At 39.7% G+C, this 12,914-nt stretch overlaps 1 protein-coding gene across 1 annotated transcript in view; it reads left to right on the top strand.

Moving 5' to 3' along the window:
* cdh13 (cadherin 13, H-cadherin (heart)) overlaps positions 1-12,914 on the top strand; it is a 319,140-nt gene that overhangs the window by 100,835 nt on the left and 205,391 nt on the right. The window lies entirely within an intron of this gene.

Raw genomic sequence — 12,914 nt, forward strand, 5'->3', positions numbered from 1 at the left:
AACTGTTACAACAACAACAACAACAACAACAACATAATTTGTGTCTGCAAATGAATTATTCTCCTTGATTGGATGATATTTACAAAAGCCTCTTTTTCTCTTCTTTTGTTCCTCCCCTGAAGACAGTTTTGGGCTGCTCAGTTAACAGTGTGTGTGCTTTGTGCTCATATGCATGTGTCTGCTCCTTGTGAATATTCTGCTGGAGCTCTCCAGTCCCAATGCACTGGTTACCATGCGGAGGTCAACTTAGCCTTCCAGAGAACTCGGTCCCCAACAGCCTCTGAGTTGTATTTTCCTTTTTATGCAGGAATGTATGTTTGATCTCAGCCGGTTTAATAAAAACATTTTAGAGGGAGTTGAGAGGAAGGGCGCTGAGTTCACTAGAAAGTGGTCGTTCTCATGGAGTCCATCTAAGAGCCAGTTGGGAGGCAACCTCATCACCCTTTTGTTACTGCAGTGGCCTGCCAGATTCCCTACAGACTCTCAATTCTCAGCTCCATATTGCTGCCACAAGTTATCGGTCCAGCATGCTCCTCTGGGACCCTCCAGCAATGCCTACCTGCACAACTCCACTACGTCTCCACAGAGATCAGCAATAATGACTGCTGGCTAGCAGTCTGCTTCTCCGGGGCTGTGAGTTATGGCTGCCGGCATATCTCTCCGCAGAGATCGACCTGGTGACGTTCTACAAAGCCGAAGAAGTTTTCACTAATTCATTTGCTCAACAATACATTCACTTCTGCACTGACTTGTTTTGCTTGTACAATATGATGAAATACAATGGAAATATGTAAATTTAAATAGGAATAATTTATAGTTTGTTAATGCAATCTGTCATTTATTGTGGAACTTGTTTTCATTCCCTTCTCATTATTCAGCAACTTCTTTATTTATTTCATCATCCCTCTGTGTTGCTCTCCACATTACGAGGCTACACTGGTAGAATTTCATTACCTGCTTCAGTGACATGCACATCATGTGCTTTATCTATATACACTATAAACACATTTTCCTCTTTTATGGCTAGGGTGCTTTAGCTGAGTTTTTCTCCACATAGAAACGAATGGGAAGCAAATTTGGACAGTGATGCGAAAATCAGCCGTTGATGAAAGTAAGAACAGAAACAGAGGAACCAATTCAAGTACAAACTACAAAAGTAGTGAAAGATGGTGATAATAATGATAAATAAATAAAATGGTGCTGTTTCTCTCTTATTGCCTCCCCATACATGAAACTATCAGGGGCTTATTTTAGATACATTTTGGTCATAAGCAAACATCATAATCAAACCTCTGTACAGCAGTTTGCCATGCAAAAAAACTTGAACATGATACTAATTTATGTGCCACTCCACTTGCCACTGTTAGGTTACCCCTATGGAAATTGGCTCCACCACTGTATAGGTGTTCTTAAGCACAAACTTTTGTAAGTGGTACTCCACAGAGACAGACAGCTTTTGCAACTGAAAACACATACTTTCCTACCTAGACGGCAAAATATGACAAATCTGAGCATTTTTTCCTTCAATCTTCTTTTTCTCCTTTTTCGGCTTTATTGTATTTCATTCGGTCAGCCAGTGAGGCATTTTGTCATCTGGAGGTTCAGTGGTGCGTATAGTAGGAGACAGAACTCAGTTCTGCTTTAGTGCTCTGCTCTGGGACGACAGAGTGGTTCTATTACCTTGAATATGCTCCTGTCAGCAGAAACACCTCTCACCATGGGGGGTCCCACTGCTCACATGTTATGGACAGAAGCATGCCAGTGCTGACAAGCATGCACTTACACACACATGCACATAGAGTACATAAATAAGCACATAAATATGTATGTGTGTTTGATTTATAGCTATACATAACTGCACAACAGACGCGCTACATTGTTTTTGATCACTTTAAATGTTAAAGAAAAGATTCAAAGCACTTGCACAAACACAATGCCTCAGCAGGTACTGAAGCTGAACAGCATGCCGAAAAACAATAAAACCATGATAAAAAACAACATATGAAAGAAAACTACAAAGGAAGCAAATAAGGCACATGATTTAGGCATTCAACTCGGATGGATAGATCAGATGTAAGTGTGCAGTTTCATAACAGTGATAAAAGTGAAATAATGTCAGTGTGTCTGTTTTTGTTCACAGCGTGCATGTGTGTGATTTATCCTTTTTTTCTTTATTCTTGGATCCCCATTAGCTGATACAAGGTATACAGCTATTCTTCCTTTGGTTTTCAAAGAAAAGTGGAAGGGAAAGCCATATTGTAGCACAAATTATTCAGTGCATTCACCAGTATGTATGGATTTCAGAGAGAGCATTGATACTTTTTTACCTCCCCCCATCCATTTTGTTAAATTTTGAACAAATTGTCTGCTGAGCGTGAGCGTGATTCATACAGAGTGCCAGAGGCTGCAGCCAGGCCCAGTGACACATGCAGATTTATGTAAATTCTGTTCAGCCCTGTGCCACCTGCTATAGACCTCCCTGTGTAATTACCAGTGGAGGGGCGGTCTGTTAGCGAGAGATACCTGTTGGTGCAGACCCGGGTTCAAGGACATCCATCTCGGCTAATGGCCATATCTGAAACACAAACACATACACGTAGTACAGTGTGCATTCATTCTTTCTCTCTCTCCCATTGCTTGGTGCTACGCCTGTTCTGTCTGTCACTCCATCATTAATATCGTACATTTCCTGGCTTCTAGCTCTATGTTTTGCTACTTGTCCTTCTGTTTTGTTTGTCCTCCATTCACACCTCCTATCCTTCTCCTCTTACTCAGCTGGTCACGCTTACATGAAAAATGGATGCATGTCAAAATAGAAACGTATAAGCAAATGGAGATGGGTCAATCGGGAATGACATCAATAACGTCTCTTTCTCACCTCATAGGACAGTGTTTTCATTCACAGACAGCATGTGTAAGAAGCCCTTCATGTGAAATGGTGTGCTCCATCTCTGCTAGATTAGGTGATTTTACTGTGTCGTATCAATGGTGTCATCTTTAATGCACAACCATTTGTCCACTTCTTATTTTGCTACTGAAACTGCCAAAGTTTGTCATGTAAAGTTACTTTCATCCTATATCAGGATATTTGAAGTAACTAACTTCCCCTAGAGTTAACCAGTGACACTACAGATACACAAGAGCTAGAAAACATCCCATGGTTTTGAGTCACGGTTTCAGTCTCAGTTTCAGAGCTGTTACACTCATAAATCATATAGTGCTGGCCTGTTGTATCTGGTACCTTCTTCCTGATCTCAGGCTGTTATCTGGGTGGTTGGGTCCTAGTCCTATTCTTGCAGCGCCTGGTAGGCAGGTACAGTACCACTGTATGTTCCGGTGAATAAACAGTCTTTGCAAGGCCTTGCGGGCCGTGCTTATTCCATACCGTTGGCTTTCGATAGTACAGGAGCATTTGAGTATTTGAAAGCATACCCAGAATATACTCAAGTCTCTGAGGTGAAAAAGTCTCACCATGCCTTTCTCACCACTGAGTCAGTAATCTGTCATAGTTCTTAGAGCTTGCCACATGCGCCTCTGAATGCCTTCCTGGAATTTTTGTCCCGTAGACACTTTTTGCCTCCTTTACTTCTCTTCTTAGATTGAACACTGCTGCTATAATTGTCCATGTTTCCAAACCTTAAGTTGTGGACTGCTGTGTTTACGCCATCCTGGATAATTCTCATATTCCATGTTTTTTGGGTTTGGGTACAGTTGCTTGTATTGTTTCACAAATTAAATCCCCCACAGACTCAGTAAATCTATTGATGTCATCGGTGACGTCGCCAGTGGTGTCCTAAAACATAAAATCTGTACATCTGCACTGCTAGATTGAAATGTTATACAATTAACCTCACACTGCCTACAGCCCACAGCTCAATTTAAAAGCCATTCTGAAGAAAAGCTGAAAATAAATTCTAAATATATAAGGCTTAATAGAAAATCTTGGAAATTGCTTCTTACCAAGGAGTTGAGATTATTCAGGTATAAGTTATTTAACCCAATGGCGAGGAATGCCATTTCTGCTGAAAAATGAATAAAATGAAGATTGGACAAAAAAATATATGATGATATAACTGTGATCAACAGAATTGATCCTTTATTCGCTCTAAGTGCTATGCTGCCAGTTCAATTGAGGCTTTTTCTGTTTCACTGCAACAAAGAGAACATTCTGAAGATGCACAGAAAGGAAACTATTTTTCAGAAAGACCCATGCCTTTATATTGAAATTTGAATGTGGAATTCTTCACCTACATTTTACAAAAGAAGTGTATTCCAAACAATACCAAACACCATCTCCACAGGGTCGAGATGCATCAGGCAAGCCAGGCAGTGAATGACATTTACTGAAGGATAAATTAGGTTCTCAGTTCTGAAAAGTACTTTTATTCGTTCTTTCTCTCAGTGGGTTTTGCCACAATGCAGAGAAATACAGCAATGAGGTGTATTGATTTTGAAATGGTCTTATAGCTCACCTTAGTTTTGCAAGCTGTTTGTTTCTTGCCTTGCTGCTGCCTCCTCAGAGGTGGCCTTAAAGTTGATGCAGTTTTCTGTCACCAACCTGGCAGGCTGACAGAAATAATAGTAGTCCATAATATCAAAACTGTGTGACAGCATTACTGATATTATGAAGTACCATAATTCCTGGTATGCTTTTTTCAAGAGGCCATCATAAGAAGACATTATGTGCTGTTAATTTATGCAAACCTTAGGCGGAAATGTGGTTTTTGATTTTATGGTGTGCTGGGAAGCTATAGGGCATACCACACTGACAGCCAATAAAATGTGAAGAAGAAATGAGGAGAGCCACCTTATCTGTATCCTGCAGAGCAAGACCATGGCTCTGTGCTTTTCTACAATCCCACCACCAAACATGATTACTCTTAAAAACATGGTAGCCTTTAGCATTCTCTATAGCATCACTCACATTCCTTAATTTAGCATTCCTTAAGATTAAATTGTACAAAAAAATGTACCTAAAGGAGGAGGTCCTCTCCGGGCTTGGCATTGCTGGCAGTAAGACTTCCACTTCATGCTCGGCAGCAGTCTGTGGATGTGGAGCTCTCCTGGCTGGCACCGGGCCCAAGGCATATTAACTGCATTGAGCTCCAAAGACCTCCTCGCTGGCACAATTCTTGTCTCTCGCTTGTGTTCCCTCCGACTTTATCATCGAGGCAATTTAAAAGTACTTGAATTCTGATATAGCCTAGATAAATTGGACAAATGGAACAGCTCTCTCATCTGTTTTATTTTTGCTTCTCTCTTATTCGGCTCTGCTTTCTAAGTTGAGGTGATAAAGTTTGCTGTCCTTCCTGCTCAGAGCACACAATAATGTTGTTCAGGGAATTATTTGTTACCCCACAAACATAAACTTATGCACACGTACTACACACACACTCTCATCTTTCATTAAATTCTCCATCATGCAGCATATGAAAGATGAGTTTTGTGATTTATTTGCCGTTTTAAAGGTTGCTTTTCTCGGCTACACTTTCATTCAAATGTATCTGTTGCTCATGCAGATACATGCTTTTTCTTCTCTATTCAGCCCACTAAATGTGTTACTCACTGCATTATGCTCTTCAACCAGCACATCCCTTCAGCCCTTTTCCAATGTCATTGAGTACCTCATTATTTCACCACTGTTACTTTAGACGAACAACTATCAGATGTTCCCCAGTAAAAGAGGATAAATATACATATTATATTTACCAATTAGCGTAGTAAAAGCATATTTTACCCATCTGTTTATTGGTGTTGCTCACTAAAATACAACCATGTTTCAGGCCCATAGCCAAATTTATTTTTGTCTTGTGGTATCTGCATAAAGTAAAGCAAAAAGTCAATTATGAAGGAGATTTCCTGCTTGGAGATGGAGCAAAGCAACAAACAGTGAAGCTTTACTGTGAGTTAAGAACAGCTGTGTCCCACACATTGTTGCCCTACTTACTAATTTTGGCAATATAACCTGCCCTACGCTACACCCAACCCACCAAAACCTCACTCAATGGCACCCCAAGTACCAATGTACTGCAGCTACTAGGTCATCCACAGACTGTGGATGTGTGGATTGATGTTCTCCCTCGCTTATGTCTGCATGGCAGGGTGCATATCCTGATCATGCCACTCTCACGCCTGTAATGGCGTAGCATTAATCACCCTCTGTAGCCAGAGTCACCGGGACCTGCAGCTTCCTTTCTGGTGTATTTTTAATTTGACCATAAATCAAGGTGTGCTTTTGACAAATGACTATAATTACAGCAAAGGCCATTACTGGTATGGGCATTCATGTGTGTATGTGTGTACTGGTAGTGTGTGGGTGGGTGTTTCTACATACAATGCTCTATGTTTGTTACTCTGAGCATTGTATGTACGATATTTGTACTGTGAGCATGGTAGTTGTAACAGGTGATAGTGTGGTTAAAGAGTGAACCAAGATAAAGAAAGAATCCATGTGGGTCCCTGGTGGACTTAGAGTGAACCTTATTTGGGTCAACCTGTGACTGCAGGCTGCTGCTAGATGGTAGTTAGAGGGGCTGGGATGGAAGGCTGAGGGAATAATGATGTTGCAGAAAGAGGAGACAGGAGGTACAGGAGAGGAAAAAAGAGAGAGTGGAATGTAAAGCTGAAGTGGCAGCAAATCCTTTTATGGTACATTGCAAATCATCAGTGACAGAAGAAAAAGCCATGAGAATTCTTGACTAGGATAACAAACAATTACTTCTAACACGGGCTGCTGTATGACTTTTTAATGCAGGACTTACAGTGATATCATGCATCAGAATTTATGAATTATTTAACAACATCTATGGGCTAATTCAGAATATTATAGCTAAAATGTGACAAACTTTCCTAAAAATTCTCTAAAAAATGTATTACTTGAAAATGCGAAGTCGAGCAACGATGAGTTATTATGAGCTAAAACATTGCAAAACAATGTAGGACTGAATTGTTTAAAGATCCCCTCCAGACATGTTGCGACATATACAAATAATCTGCTTGAACAAAAATGTTTTTTTTATTTTTTTATGTTTTTGCAAAGAAAATTTAATTTCCAAATCCAAAAGATGTCTCCTACTTCAATGTGAATGTGACTATTTGTGATGTCACAAATTATGCTCATAGGACCCACCCCTTAAAATCAGAAGTTCCATGAGCACAGACAAACCTTCCACTTTCAGGAGATGAATGTGAAAACATCCTTCCAGTGTCAAACTCTGCACATACATCAGTCTGCACAGTGAAGCTCAAACATCCAACTGTAGGAACAAGAAGAAAAACAGATGTTTGAGTGAAGGAGGACTTTAAAAATATTTTATTAATTGTTTTTATGTGGTTAAAACAAGTTCCATGAGGTAAGTGGGAATAAAGGCTTTGGGATTTACAAGACACAGCCTGCTGCAGCCGAAGAAGACAGAGATGAGAGCAGTGAGAGTGAATCAAAACAGGAAAACAAAAAGAATGGGCTTGAAAGACACTAGCGCTGAGGGGAAACTGTAGAGTTGGGAAATAATTGGTGTTAATTCTCTGTGCGTTCACCTCTATGAGTGACACCTTTCATAAATGTCATTCCATCCATAATGAAAACATGAATATTGATAATAGCCACTTTTGAATAAGCAAATTCTCATGAGGAAAAAAAGGCGTGGTGCCTTGTTTGAGTTATGTGCTGTCAATCTGACAAGTTAAACTACATAAGGCGACTTTATTGATGCTAAAAAGGTATTTTATTCTATGATACTTACAGTATTCATTTTCATCTTGTATGACATTCAGATGGATATCTCACCTTTCTGTCAGCACATCTGCTGCTGGCTGTGAATTGGCGTCTTGGTCCACTGGCACACAAACTGGCATCAGTTTAACTGGCCCTGAGAGGCTGCCTGTAGAGGCTGCAATCACAGGGCATCAGGGGCACAGGGACAGATATGCCAAGACCCCATCTGCAATCATGGTGCAGTTGGCAATCATTTGATATACTGTGTCTCTCTCTCGTGGCCTCTAGTGTGTCTGTCCTCTGTCTCTCACAGTTTCTCTTCCTCTGCTTCTTAGACCCCTGAAGATCGCTCCTGCTTCCTTCCTTTACTCTTGTCGTTTCTGCCCAGCAAACTTAACAGGGAACGAGTTTACATTTTGGATTCAAATCGCAGTTTATCTGCTTGTAGGTCTAACAGACATTATTCACACCCTTCCCAGAATGGAAAATAAACTCCACATGTTTAATTCAATGCAGGCTGTTCACTAACAGGGTGTTCATCAATTAGTAACATGATGTTTTTAATTGCAGCTCTTGAGATCTTTTGGCAAGCAGATATGAACTATCATGATTAATATTACATTATTCTGTCCAGACGTTGACACATCTTGATAATCAGAGACCGCAGTCAGAACAGTTTGCACCAGTTGGAAACCTGATTAGAAACATCTTGAAGAGTTGTTGTTTAAAATACTTGCTTATTTGAACTTGCTTGTATTTGTAATCATCATGTTTTGCATTGTTGGTGACCAGGTGGGTGTCTGATGAGTGGGAAGGAGTGGGCTTAACAAATGTTTAGGACTGATAATGAGTCCATTGTGGATGTGGATGCGCAGTATAATGAACAGAATGTTAAAGCACTGCCAGCTATCGTTCTGTACACTATTGCGTTTGAATCATTGTTACGTTTATCATTTGCCTTTGATATGTATCTGCTCCTGTGGGGACAGGACTCAAAAATGCAGCGTTGCTCAAGCAAAGCACCAAAGTGGACCTTGCATTAGCTGATTTGAATCCGCTGCTCCATTCATGCTTCATCATTAGTGGCATATTCATCAGCTGCTTGGATACCAGCTGACTAGAAACATCCAATCACATTCACTTTGGCTTTTGCAATCGAACTACTTACTTTGCTGATGAACCTTCCTCCTCCTCGTTTCTTAGCTTTTGATAGTTCTGATTTAACTCATGTTAAATGTAATGTTCATGCATGTCGCAAAAGTTTTTAGGAATTAGTTCTGCCATCAAAATCCTCATTACTGCTCAGATTCTTTGAGAGCGTCCTCAGAGAGCAGAGCATCCTCTGCCAAATTTCACTTAATATCCATTTGCATGAGATGGTGAATTCATTGACGTACTGTGTAAGTGTTTCTGACTGAACCAGCCATTTACTGTGTTCCCATTCAATTTACAATTTTTTTGAGAATCTGCATTATTTGAGCACTGTTGTGGAACATAATTGATAGTGTCTTGTGTGTGACTACCAGACTTCAAATGCACATGATAATTGTCCCGTGTGGGATGAGTCAGAAGGGGTGGCATGGGTCTGCAGAATAAAGTCGTCTTTGGTCATGTGTAACACTCCCACAGTTGAATTTTTTTCGCCCACAATGTTTAAACAGAGATTTAAGGCGAGATTTGCTTGTCATCCAGCTGTTTCCTACAAGTTCTACAGCTGATTTTTTTGTGTTTAAACTTTGATTAATCTGTAAACAGGACTTTATTCTGGTGTTTATGGCTGAAGTGTTGATATTGTTTGGACACACTAAATGTTTAAAATTGTTTTCAGTGCGGCATTCTCTTGTACATGGATGCTTTTCTGTCCTATATACACTTGTTAGTTTGATAGACTGGTCTAAAAGAGCATGTGGTCATTTTAGGTCTGCACGGTCTACTCTTGGAAGGAAATAACCTTTGTACTGCCCTCTTGGAAACATTACATTAGCTTTTCATGTACTGCACTCAGGAGATCAATTTGGCCATATGGCTTCACTGAGTTCTTATAAAAATGTTTCAAACAACTGGATACCACATCAATAGAACTCTCCTGGTGTGATGGTTTGAGAAACCCTGCCGACCAGATATGGTTCCATTTCTATAAGCATTAGCAAGATTGCAAAGGTTTCCTTTTTTCTTTTAATGAAGAAAATTGTTTGCATTGATTTACATAAGGTATTTAGTTCCAGGAGGGTTGGAAAATCACAATATTTATCACAGTTAATATTATTTATTTTAAATGGTTATTCCCTATGGAACAAGTAGGCTTCTAATACAGTAAGACATTCTTCCTGACTATTAACTTTAGTTGTTAGTTCTAAAACCTGTTAATTGGAAGAAGATCAAACATTATGTTTTACTATGTTTTTATTGTTCAGTTATATGGTGTATGTTTTAAACACTATTGGAAGTCCCCAATATAAAATTAAAAGTAAACTGATAGCTGTGGTTATTTCACTGTTTAGAAGGATGTTTTATTTACAGTGGAAAAGAAAGACCTTTGTTTCTCAATTTGATGAGCTTATTGGGATGTCAATACATTCTGAAAGTGATGTAAATATGCCATATACTTTATCAAAGGATTATTTCATCTGATAATTAGGGTTGTCATTTTATCACCAACACCAAATCTTCTCTATATTTACACATGGTCTGCTGTAGGAAGCGAATATGTGTGTTTGTGTGTGGGTTTACAATTGTAAAACGAGGTGTGTGTGTGTGGTTGAATGCGGTTTCTTCCATCTGGAGTTATGTTTATAGACTATAAACAAGGGTTTTCTCTGTAGCAACTGCAGAGGACAGCCATCAAACGAGCCACATACTCCTCTTTCTTTCATTGTCACAAACAAACCATCCACAGGAGTATCTGCACCTCATTATTTTATAGCCCCCTCTCCATGCATTCCTCCTTGTATATTTTACTCCTGTGCACTACAAAAAGTATTACCCTAATTATGAAGAAAGTTTAACTTTAGTGACAACACATAGGCAGCCGTTTCGTGTTATTTTAGAATACCTGTTCCTTCGTGATAAGACCACAAACATGTGCACCCAGCCAATCCCTGAGTTTTCCATTTTCAAAGAGAATACAGGTGTCATTCAGAATTGGAACTGCTGTCTAGTTTACTTGACATTTTCATGCTCTATCTTTGGGTCAAACCTAAAATGAACTGCTTAATAATCGCACTCCAGCATGCTAAATGTGACATCACGTTGAGACATAATTTTGAGATTTGTTTTCCTTTGTAAACACAAGCTGTGTATAGGGTGACACATGTTGTCATTACCCTGTGTTTATCCTCACCTGTTTTTGTATTTGTATCAAGATACATTTAGAAGTTAGCGAGGGTTTAAACTGAAAACAGTGTAGACTAGAATCCTAGAAATCACCCATTTTGTCAGTTTCTTTGAAATCATAGTAATATTTTTTTTCTGAAATACAACCCCAACATATTAGTGATTTATTAAAATAATGTTAAATAGATTATTTTCTATGCTCTATTAAAACACATGTCAAGTAATCACCAAAAGTGAAGTGAATATGCATTCATAAAGAATACATTTTCTTGTTTTTTATAATGTTTCAGTCTATTTTTACAGACAGTTTTTCCTTCTTCATGAGTCATATTCTGGTATAAGTAAAAATCCGAAGCCCCCGGAGGGAATAGCCTATCAAATAAGAGTATTCCCACAACGAGCTAAAATTTCCCCAATCTCTATCCCTCCCTTCATCTCCATCTCTCTCCTTTCCTGCTCCTGCATTATAAAGAAGGCTATTTTCAGTGTCTGCTATGGCTCAACATCTAATGAAAAGAAACACATGTCTGAAACACTTTTTGTGTGCTTTCCAAAATGGAGCTTTAAGACTGTCCCTGAAGGTTTCATTTTGATGTTTTCATTTGTGAGACATTCCTTTCGGTTTCACTCATCAAATCAGAGTCTGAACCACTATTTGGTCCTATGAGAGGTCTAAATTCAGGCACTGGTATGACATTTAACAAGGGCATAACAGAAAAAAACAATTAAATCGAACAGAAAACCACAGCATTTTAAAATACATTGGCTGTGTGTAGATGCTGTAATGCGTGAAAAGCAACCCAGATAAATGCCATAAAAGTAATATTTCAAACCCCCAAATACTTGACAGCACACTTTTGACTGCACCAACAAAGGCCACGCCTCAACAAGATCTTTTCAAGTGAACTGTGAACTCACTTACTAAGGAGATAATGATGGCTGCTGTCACAGAAGTGACAGAATTACTTTGTGTCAAAAGTTTTGTTCTCACCCGTATGCTACTTTCCTGTCTTTGGCTCTTGGCCCTGAGCCCAGTATGGCTCCTCTTGAGTGGCCGGGGAAAGTGCTGAGTAACTTGGTTAGAGCCTCAGGGGCTCAACCTGGGTGTTACTGGCTTCCTGAAAGCCTATCGATCTGCCTGAATGCTTGAATGCGTTGCTGGGTGCCTGCGCGTTGCGGGATGTCGGCTTGTGTGAAATTACGTTTGCTTATGGATTTCGGTGCATGTGCGCACACTCATGTGTGTCTGTGTTTGCCTGTGTGTGTGTAGCCTACAGTTGTTTGATTGACAGGTTTGGGTGTTACTGCAGTTGGCAGGAAGTTTTCAAAAAAATGTTCTGCTTTGCTGTTAAGTGGATTGGCAAACAACCGCTCCTCTACTTTGGCTAGAATAGACATTTAGAGACAGCCATGAACTTACAGTATATGCACCTATCGATGCTGCTGGTGCACTGGTCATTTTACCTCCTCAGGGAGTATGTATTATTGGAGAGGCATGAAGCCACAACAAATATATACATGATCACATGTCAAATATCAGTGCCATCTGGCATCCCATCTAATCCTGTGCAATCTTCTATTCATTCAGAAGCAGAGCCGCACTCACAGAACATACAGATTACAGCTTTGTTGCGGTCCTGCATCCAAACACCTTAGACTCATATTCATATTCCTGGTCCCATTATGCACTCTGAGGGCTCCAGTATACTAATTTTAAAATCAAAGTTGGCATGCTCTCAAGGGCTGTTGTACAGTACACAGCAGTGGGTGGGATTGTTAGTATACTCACTGCGACGGAGGGTCTGTCCTCCCTTGTCAAAAAGTAGCTAAAATAATCCTGACATTGAAACCCAAAATGTAGAAAAAA

This window comes from Morone saxatilis, unplaced genomic scaffold (assembly GCF_004916995.1).
Source record: "Morone saxatilis isolate NCDOM2014 unplaced genomic scaffold, NCSU_SB_2.0 Contig2, whole genome shotgun sequence".
In the NCBI taxonomy this organism is placed as follows: domain Eukaryota; kingdom Metazoa; phylum Chordata; class Actinopteri; family Moronidae; genus Morone; species Morone saxatilis.